General features: G+C 39.2%; 1 pseudogene; it reads left to right on the forward strand.

Annotated features, from left to right (window-relative positions):
- The first annotated feature begins 1438 nt into the window (after positions 1–1438).
- Positions 1439–3719, forward strand: LOC105504281 (annotated as a pseudogene).
- The last annotated feature ends 6631 nt before the right edge of the window (positions 3720–10350 follow it).

The following is a 10350-nucleotide window of genomic DNA, read 5'->3' on the forward strand; positions in this document are numbered from 1 at the left end:
GGATCGGTAATAATACATATAATAATAACACCTGACTTCCACTGAAAACATATTATGTGCCAGGTACTATTTTGAGTGCTTTAAATCTATTGACTCATTCTATCCTCACAACACTACAAGTAGTCACTGTTACTATTCTTTTTTATAGAAGAGAAAAGTGAGGCCCAAAAAGATCAAATAACTTACCCTGTCCCTAATTAGCAATGGAGCTAGGACTCAGACCATGGTATTCTGGATTCAGAGCCTCTGTACTTAATTGCAATGCCTCTTCCATATGTGCTAGGTAGGGAACAAGGTGATGGCAGAATTTAATAGTCAGGATTGATGCAGTATTCCTGAACTATTATAGAATGAGGTAGATGATAAACTCAGCAATTATAATTCAGTAGTGAATCAAATCCTGAGATAAGTAGGATTTGACTTATCCTGTGGCCAATTTTCCTCTTATTAAACATCTAAATTCATGGGCCTTCACAGCCATAAAAGAACAAATTAGTATTTTAATTTTTAAAGTATGATTAAAATTAGTGCTTGTGAAGTATTGGTCAGGTGTTTCTTTTTGCAAAGATAATTTATGGTTTTGTAAAATTAGTTTAATGTTGATGGTGGAATAGACAAGAGCCAAAAGACACTAGAAGCAAAGAGAAAATGAAGATTAAATTATAGCAATCCAGCAGCTAGTTAATAAGGCTGCAGCTCAGATATTTCTGTTCCTCATTCAGTCCTTACTTTATTTCTCCAGTCACCTTTATCACCCTGGTCACTTTTAATTCTGCTAAATAAGCTCTCCCCACTGACACTGTTGCAATTGTCCTTCTTTGTTCCTTTTTACTATTCCTCAAGATTATTTAGTGTTTCTGCCCAGTTTGCAAAATCCTATTTGTATATAGCCACATATACTTGTGTTCATTGTCATATTATGTTTCTGTTTCTACTACTGCAATTTTTTAAAAATGTGGCTTTCTTTCTTGCAATGCTCAGGGAGATACACTCCATTTAGCCTTGATATTTCTTGTGGGCCATATGTATATTACGCATGAAAGTAAAGATTGAATCTCATAATATGACAAAAAGTTATAAGTCATAATACATTAGCAGATATATTTACCAGTATATAGTTAATTGTGCTTCTTTCTAGAAGTCTGGCAAGACTTCCAACCACATGCAGAGACACCAGGAGAACCAATAAACACTTTTGAGGCATGCTTCATTAATGGACCAGGGAAATGAGACAGAGGAAAGGGGTGACAACTGTAATGCTCTTGAAAATATATTTCATCTGAGCCCAGACTTTATTTCTTCAAAACAAAAATCCCAAAAATGTGGCTGTTATGGTAGTAATTTGAACTATTTGGATTTATTTAGTAGCAATAGAAGATATGTAAAAAAAGAGTGTAGTGAATGTGAAAAAGCCTCCTTCCAGAAGTCAGACCTCATTATGCAAAAGAGAATTCATAAGAGAGAAAAGCCCTTAATACGTACTGTGTGTGGGAAAGCCTTCAGCAGGAAATCAAATCTCATGATACACCTGAGAATCTATACTCAGGAGAAAACCTGAATGTGTTGAATGTAGAAAAGCTTTCTCCCATAAGTCACATCCATCGAACGTTAGAGAATTCACACCAGGGAGAAACCCTATGAGTGTGATGAGTGTTGGAAAGCCTTTTCCCAAAACTTATACCTCAGCATCTACAGGAGAACTCATACTGGAGAAAAGCCATATGTGTGTGATGAATATGGGAGAGCCTTCAGCCTAAAGTCACACCTCTTTGTACATCAGAGAATACACACAGGAGAGAAATCTTCTGTGTGAACTAAGTGTGAGAGAGTTTTCAGTGAAGTGTCATGCCTTATTAGACATCAGAAAATTTACACTAGAGAGAAACCACATAAACGTAAAGAGTGTTAAAAAGTATTTTCTCAAAAGCCTGACCTCATACATTGCAGAACTCACACAGGGAAAAAAAATCATGTAAATGCAGTCTGTGTAAAAGCCTTCAGACATAGCTCAGCCCTCTGTCAACATAAGAGGACTTATAAAGAAAAAAATCCCTGAACAAGAAATTAATATGGGAATATCTTCAACTAGAACTTGTAGTGACAGCCTTCAGTCAAAAGCAAATGTATCAAGAAATTATGTAGTTATTATGTATTATGTATGAAGAAATCTTACTGAGGATAAGCCTATTTAATATATTTATAAAAGTGTATAGCTATATTTCTATGGAAATCAAATTCCAGATGTGATTCCTAAATATTTCTAGATGATATTACAGAAAATACATGTTTTATTAGAGAATAATTGTTCACGGTGGACCACAAAAGCTTTTAAAATATTAATAAGTGAACTAGTCAGAAGAAACTTAGAAAACTATATGTGGACAATCCACAAAGTATGAATGTTACTATATGTGCCACTCCTTATTGCTGTAAGTCCTGGCTGCACTACATTTTGTTATGCATCACATAAAAGAAGTTGTATGTGTTAGAACTGCGTATGTGAATCTAAAAATTTGTAAGTATAAAATAAGTACTATATATAGAATGCTATTTACTAAGATTTTCTACATTAAATATTACCATTTTTCCCCTAAAGAAAATATAAATTGTAACCAAAAATACAGTGTTCATTAAGAGTTCTAAAGTGTAAAATAAACTTTTTTCTGTTGCTTGCTGGTATATATGACTTCTGCTGCTTCTTGATCAATGAGTAGTATATAAAGGTGTTAATTACATAAAATATATAAATATAAGCTAGATATAAGTCTCAGTAGCAAAAGAAAATAGTCATGGCCTCTTACAAGACTCACTGCAATTTAAAAAGGAGTTCTTGATGGGTACAATTACCCTTTTTACATACTGTTATGGACGGAATTGTACCTTCCCACCAAATTCATATGTTGAAGCCCTAATCGCCAATACTTCAGAATATGACTGTATTTGGACATAGTGCCTCTAAAGACTAATTGAAATAAAACCATTAGGATGTGTCCTAATCTAATGTGACTGGTGTTCTTATAAGACCTAGAGAGTAGCACACACAAGGAGACATCAGGGGCAGGTGTACATAGAGAAATGACCATGTGAAGAGGCAACAAGAGGGTTGCCATCTGCTAGACAAGAAGAGAGGCCCCCAAGGAAACCAACCCTGCTGCACATTAATCTCAGACTTCCAGCCTCCAGAATTGTGAGAAAATAAATTTCTGTCATTTAAGCCACCTGGTCTAATATTTTGTAAGGCAGCCCTAGGAAACAAATACAAACACTACTGCTCTTTTTCCCTGGAGTACTTTGTAAGCTTGAGTATACAAATTATAAGTAATATATAAGCCAGTAATATGATAGAGTGCTTGCTACACTGCATGCCATCTCTATTTGGCATTTTCTAATTCATGTTGTGACAGATTAGTAAAAGAGATATTTTCATAAGGATTTTACAATTCACAAATATTATAAAGACTTTTGCAGAGAGAATTGTTCATTTTTAAATTCCATTTAACAGTGGGGGTAGGTATTCTGTAAATTTCCATGTGAGTATCCATGCCATTAAAAATCAACTTGTTCCTTATTTATAAATTGAAAGTGGGGCTCTTCTAAAGCAAATTTTGACAGGGTGTTAAGATTACAAGGAGGAAACATACAAGAAGTGTTAAGAGCTCTCATTCTGGATTTAGACAGATGTAGATTCTGGATCTGCTCTGAGCTTCAATAGCACCTAGTCTGTTGGATCATTGCAAGGATTATACAATATCATGTATGTATGGTGCTCATAAGATGTTAGCTATTTTATATTATTTAAAGATATAATTCCCATTACAGTTATGAAGACAGACAAGGAAACAACTCTAATTAGTATTATATTAGAACTGTAGGGAGTCGTGTGCATCATTCTGTTTCATTCTCACAGCGATGTCAATCTTTCAGACTCAGGTGTGGGCCTGGAACCACTGCCCTGCACTGCCCCTCTACATCTATCCTGTAATTGCTTGTTCAGAAGCAATACCAGTTGCTGACACTCCAAACTCCTTGTCTTTATCTCATCTACTGATGAGACCCATTGCTTGGAGGGTAGTTACATGGAAAGCCATTCACAAAACACCTTATTAACTTTGTGGGTGAAAAAATGTATAGCTTCATTGTATTAAGTCACTGAGATTTAGGGATTGATTATTAATAGCAATTAGCAATCATTTTCTAGTACAAAGAAATTGATCCTGGAAGTGTCCTGCTAATATAATAAAAATCTAAAATATGGCATAGGCCCAGTAGTTGAGCAGTGAGAAAACTGATGTCAGAAGTGGAAAGATGTTTATCTATGTTTTGTACTAGCCAAACATTTGGTTTGGGCCAGGTGTGGTGGCTCATGCCTGTAATTCCAGCACTTTGGGCGGCCAAGGTAGGCAGATTGCTTGAGCCCAGGAGTTCAAGACCAGCCTAGAAACCCTGTCACCATAAAAAATACAAAAATTAGCCAGATGTGGTCGTGTACACCTATAGTCCCAGTTACTCGAGAGTCTGAGGGGGGAGGATTTCTTGAGCCCAGGAGTTCAAGGCTACAGTGAGCTGTGATTTTGTTGCTATATTCCAGCCTGGGTGACAGAGCAAGACCATCTCAAAAAAAACAAAACAAAACATTTGGTTTGATTTTCTCCTTTACACACGCTTACTTTGTTGACAGCTCCAGAAGATCATTAGAAAACAGAATATTAGTAATATTTGCTGTTTTATTGGCTGTATTTGGAAACCATTGTAAGAAAAAGATAAACTCAGAGAAAGTTAGTGGATTATAAGCAAAAATGAAAGAAAATAGAGTCCTGAAATTTGAGGCCTCATGGCGTTTTAAAAATTTGATTTCTAGACTTCAAATGGTAGGAATATAATTTAAATGGCTTTCAGTGTATCAAAGACCTAATAAACATTTTCTAGTGAAATAAAGTGACTCAGAAGAAAGATTATATTAAGAAGCTGAAACCTTCTCATTCAAGCTTGATAACCTTACAGTAGTCTGTTACTCACCTACCCTAGCTCCATGATAGAGAAGCTCCATTTTAGGCAGCTACAGCCAAGAAGACCGGGGCTCCCATTCCCAACCTACCTCCCACTTATAGAGCAGAGGCTCTTGCCAAGGTAAGAGAGGCTAAGAATATTGGGACCTCAATTGTCCTCCTCCTCAGCTTTTCTCTATAGAGTAGATGTTTCATGCCAGGAAAGGAAAGCCAAAAAAAAGATCATTCTCCCAGCTCCCACTAATAACACAGAGGTTCCAGGCTGGCAGGAGTACATTAAAAAGACCTCAGGCCTTCATCTTCCTACCAAGATCTCACTTGTAGGAAGGAGTATCCCTGCTAAGAAGCTTCCCCAGATCCCACTGGTACGGCAGAGATGTCACTTCAGGAAAATCAGGCTTTCCCCCTTTGTCCTCAGCTTCTGTGCAACAGTGTAGATGTTATATACAGGGAAAGAGGCAAGATAGGAGGGCCAGAAGCTCCTCAACTCAGCTGGGGGGCCGACTGTATTTGATACATAACATGAAGAGATGTATGAATTAAGGCATTGTTGAAAATAGAGATCTCAGTGGCAAGCACTTAAGAGAATTCTAATAGTTTCATAAAACAAAGTAGCAACAAATGAAACAGCAAGTCACCCAGTTTAACAGAGTGAACAAGAGAAAGAGCTAAAAAGTGCTAAGATTATAATCATCTCTATCTGGAAGGCTATGCCTATGTCTGTTTCACACATTCAGTACCAACCATAACAGGTACTAGGTGAACTTGAGAGGAATTGAAAGAATTTCCCAAGCCACACACTGACATATTAGCAAAGGGTGGAAGTCTTACTAGCTCAAGGAGTGTAAGCACAACCTCTGACCAAACACTGGCTAAATGTTAAGATAGTCTGATTCAACAGTGACTTCTAGGAAGCCAGGCTTGGGGTAAAGGCTACACACTGTGTGTGTGTGTGGCGGGCGGTGGGGAGGAGTAGAGTTTACAAAGTTGGTGCAGGCAAGCCACTAAACTAACAAAACAGAGCCACATCAATAATCCCTAAAGGGGATGTGTCAGAACCCAGAGTTGCTACAATATATTATTTCAAAACCTATGAACACTTAAACTATAATTGATGAATTACTAGAGACTAGCAATAAAGGTGCCAGCATTCTAGTTGATGAAAATATGTAACCAGAGACTTACATGAACCTAACGCTGTATTCTTCTTGGAGCAGTTATTCAGTATTTACTAATACAGTGTTTGTGGTGGATTTATATAACATAAGTACTCTGAATAATGGAATCAACTGTATATGAAATCTTGGCTATCCATTTACATGTGAGAGAATCAACAAATGGTATTCTCCACAAATGGAATCAACCCCCAGAGGTTCCTGAGAAATCCCTGTTGAGTGGGAAAAGACCTAGAACCAAGGAGACAAGGTTGGAGGTGACTGGTCCTCTCCCTTTGTTCTTCCATTGAAATTACTTGAGAAGCATCATGACACCTCCTATACACAGGGTATGGTGGAAAAATAATTGGCAGGGTTGAAAAGACAAATGTATGAAGAATTAAGCATGATACACATGGAGAAGGTGATGGTGTAAAGAATGATAATGGCATCTGAGTAACATTCTGAAGAAGGAGGGAAGTTCAAAAGGTGGGATGATATGCCTGGATGAGACACATAAGGCAGAAAGATTTTCTATGGTGCTTCTGTTAGTTTAGCAGGTAGAGTGCACCTGTGAGGGGTGCAGGAAGCATGTGGCAGAGTGGGTACATAAGTCTGGGTTTAGGGAGTCTTTAGAAAAAATTGAAACCCAGGGTCGTACCCTCTGTTCACCTCATAGAACAGTAAAATCCCTTGGATCAGGCAAACTCTGATGAAAAACCCAGACCACCATCTCTTTCTCTCCCAGATGGCCAATTTTCCTTCTGGTGCTGGCGAATGATCAAGTTGTCTTCAGGAGGGCAGAATTCTGCTGGGTGCTCTCCTCTTCTCAGGAGTTATACAACCACACAGCCTTTGCTCTCAGAAAGAGTCACCATCTTGTGTTCTAACATGGATCCCTTGAAAGGCCATACAAACCACTCCATCCATACTTACAGCTTTCTCCACAAAGGCAACTGAGTCTAGGAGCCAATGAACTAGCTCACCTTATTTTTTAAAACTTACCCAGGGCACTGTTTCATGTTCTTTCTTCTCACTGGAACTTACCAGCCTTATGGAACACAAGGATGTGTTTGTGGTTGTCTTCTCTTTACAAGATAGATCACATAGACCCACAAGGAGGCTGTGTGTACTTTTCTTCAAAAGGAGGTGTCACTTACCTTGGGAATACCAGCCAGCCATATATGAAATCCCAGACACAGGAGACCCCCAAGAAAAAGGCGAGGCTGTCTGTAACTGCCTTAGCAACTGAGCCATCAGTGGATCAGACTCTTAAAATTATAGCACCATGGAAACACAGAATTTTGGATTTAGGTAACACTAGAGAGCTCACATAATTCAACACCTTAACAGAAAATTCTCATTTACTAATTAGAACTTTTTAACCAGGTAATGTAACCATGTATACACTATTCTCAAGGAGAGAGAATGGGAATATCTTCTTCAGTTACTTAATGAAAACATATAAGGAATCTGAAACCCTAACATACCAGAATCTATGGGACAAAAGGAAAACTATTTGATCATGAGACTCAGAAGCATTTACTGGATCAGGGTTTAGAGATGCTGAAAGTAGAGAATCAAAGTATTAGGTTTTGGAGGGAAGGCAAGGGTTAAAGAAAGAGAAAGACAGCGACTTAACAGCAAACACAGGTATATTGCAGACACCTGTGGAAGCGGGAGACCCGCCTAATGCCAGAGCCCACCACCACTTACAAGCAGGGGTACTTACAGGTATGACTGGGAGAAGTCTGAATAGTACAGCTTGCTGCCCAGCAGGATATCGATAAGATGTGCCCATGATAAGGCGGTTTGGCCCTTTTACTGGTGTGATGTCATCGTGGTGTTCCTTGGGTCTTTGCCCAGTAAGATATGACAGTGAGGTTTCTTTAGTTGGGCCTTGGCCTGGTAGGGTATAATAAGAATTTTTTTTATTGGGCCTTTGTCTTCCTTGTGGTCAGGTGGCCAGATAGGATGTTTCTTATGGCCCAAACCCCTGTGGAATGTTTCACTTTGACCAAGGTCTGCAAAATAGCAGGGGACTTACAAAATGGTGCAGTTTGCACTAACACAAAGGTGAATGGGATGGGGAACAGTAGGTCAAGAAAGCTGCTTTCTTTATTTATCCCTTCTCTTGAAATGTCTTCATTATTAAGACTTTCATTCTTCTGCCTTTGGAGTTAAAATATAAAATATGAATTTTAACATGGAAGTATGAATGCTGGTATTTCTGAAATCAAATTCTTATAATCCCCAGGCTAGTGAGAGCTTGACTGGGCAACCAAGTAACTTAAGTTCATAAGTAGACACTGACTCTGCTGAAACTGAATAACTCATTTTAACTTCTGAACACTTTAAGCATTTCTCATTCTGGATAAGAAAGAGAAATGCTGAAGCAGAATTTACTTCATCTGCTTTAGATGAATTTAGGAATCCCTTGCAAGGCATAAAATTAATTTTGTGATCCTTTGACTAATATGGATTTCTGAAGAAATTCTAGATTCAGAGAAGGGCTGGGCCAGATTTTGGTTAAGGCAATGACACAGAAAGATTTTTCAAAGAAGAGGTAAAAAAACGTAGTGGAGTTTTTTTTCATAATCAGGAGTTTGAGAGGGTATAATGGAAGTTGTTAGGTTTTCACGGGAAGGCAAGGGTTAAAGAAAGACAGGGAAAGAGAGTTGGCAGCTCTACAGCAAACACAAATTTTATGTCTAGCACAAGACCTGCAGAGGTTGGGGACCAGCTTAATGCCAGAACCCACTGCCACTTACAGGCTGGGGTACCTATAGGTGTGGGTGGGAGGGGTCTGGGCAGTATGGCTTGCTGCCTGGCAGGATGCTGATAAAATGTTCCCATGATAAGACGGTTTGGTCTTTGTCCTGGCAGAATGTGATAGTGATGTTCCTTGGACTTTTTCCCAGCAGAATATGGTAAGAAATTCAGGTGGTTGGGCAAAATGTTTCTCATGGCCCAAACCCCCATGTAATGTTTCACTTTGACCAACGTCTGCGAAATGATGGGGGGCTTACAAAGTGGTACAGTTTGGATTAACATTCTTGCCTTCTACTTTCGTCTAAAAGGAAGAGGGACATTGTTGATTCCCCTGCTGAATAGGGGCACTGTAATCAGGGCTTGGGTTTTGAAGCAGTGGGTGTCCAACTTCAGAGCTGTTTTCCTGGAGGTGCTGATACCGGACTTGGTGGAGGAGAAGGATGGTATCACTGTGTTTCTGGGTGGCTGCCTGGACAAGGGAGTTCTGCCTTTGGGAGATAAAGCGGGATATGAAGGTAAGTATACATGGACCAATTGTTAGTATTAGGAGGAAGGTTAGGGGCCCTAAGAAAAGGGCAACAGGATTTCCCCATGCCACTTGGTGTGTGTGGAGGAGGAAATAGGCATTACTAAAGGAACCTGAATGGTTTGATTGTTAGGCAAAATGTTAACTTCGGAGATTGAAACACCAGAGTGCATGTTCCTGACCAACTTGCCAGTAGGCAAAGAAGAGAGTTTGTTCCACACAGAAAGAAAAGACCAGGGGTTGACAGGCAAAGTTGTAGGTAAAGGTAGTGAGCTGTGAGAAGGTGGGGGTTGAATCATGAACCAACTTTTGTCCCAACTTTTTTGTTTTTCCAGGTTGAATAACCGTTAACAAGGGTAGTCCTTGTTAGGGCCTGATAAGGATGTTGGTGGTGAAGGCTGTTTGGTTTTGGAGAGAGAAAGAGAAATGGGTTTTCGTTAACTAACAGCCATTGTGGTCCTGATAGGGAAGAAAGATAAAGGTTGCAGTTGAGGGAATTGTCTGTGCATTATTTTAGGGAGTTCCCTTAAGTTAGATACATGGAGAACAGTGCTGGCAGAGAGGGGAGGGGTTGGGAAGGGATGTTTTATGGAATTCGGTTTGAAACATGTTTAGTTTACAGGCTATGAGGCGAAGGAGGGTGCCAGCCCTGCATGTGATGGTGCAGGTGGATTTGATGGATTGCAGGGAAAGTTGTTTCGCCAAGTAAGATTATAAACACGTTTTGGGAAGGGACTGGTTGAGTAGGTGAGATGCAGGTTTACTTTGGATCAAGTTTCTGCGGTTAGGTTAACAGGAAGGGCTGTGAACTGCTGGATTTGTGTGGACAAACAAATTTAACAATTGGAAGCAAGAGGGGAGTGTGACTGATTTAAGAGGTAATGTGTGAGGT

This window comes from Colobus angolensis, unplaced genomic scaffold (genome assembly GCF_000951035.1).
Source record: "Colobus angolensis palliatus isolate OR3802 unplaced genomic scaffold, Cang.pa_1.0 Scaffold90, whole genome shotgun sequence".
Lineage (NCBI taxonomy): Eukaryota > Metazoa > Chordata > Mammalia > Primates > Cercopithecidae > Colobus > Colobus angolensis.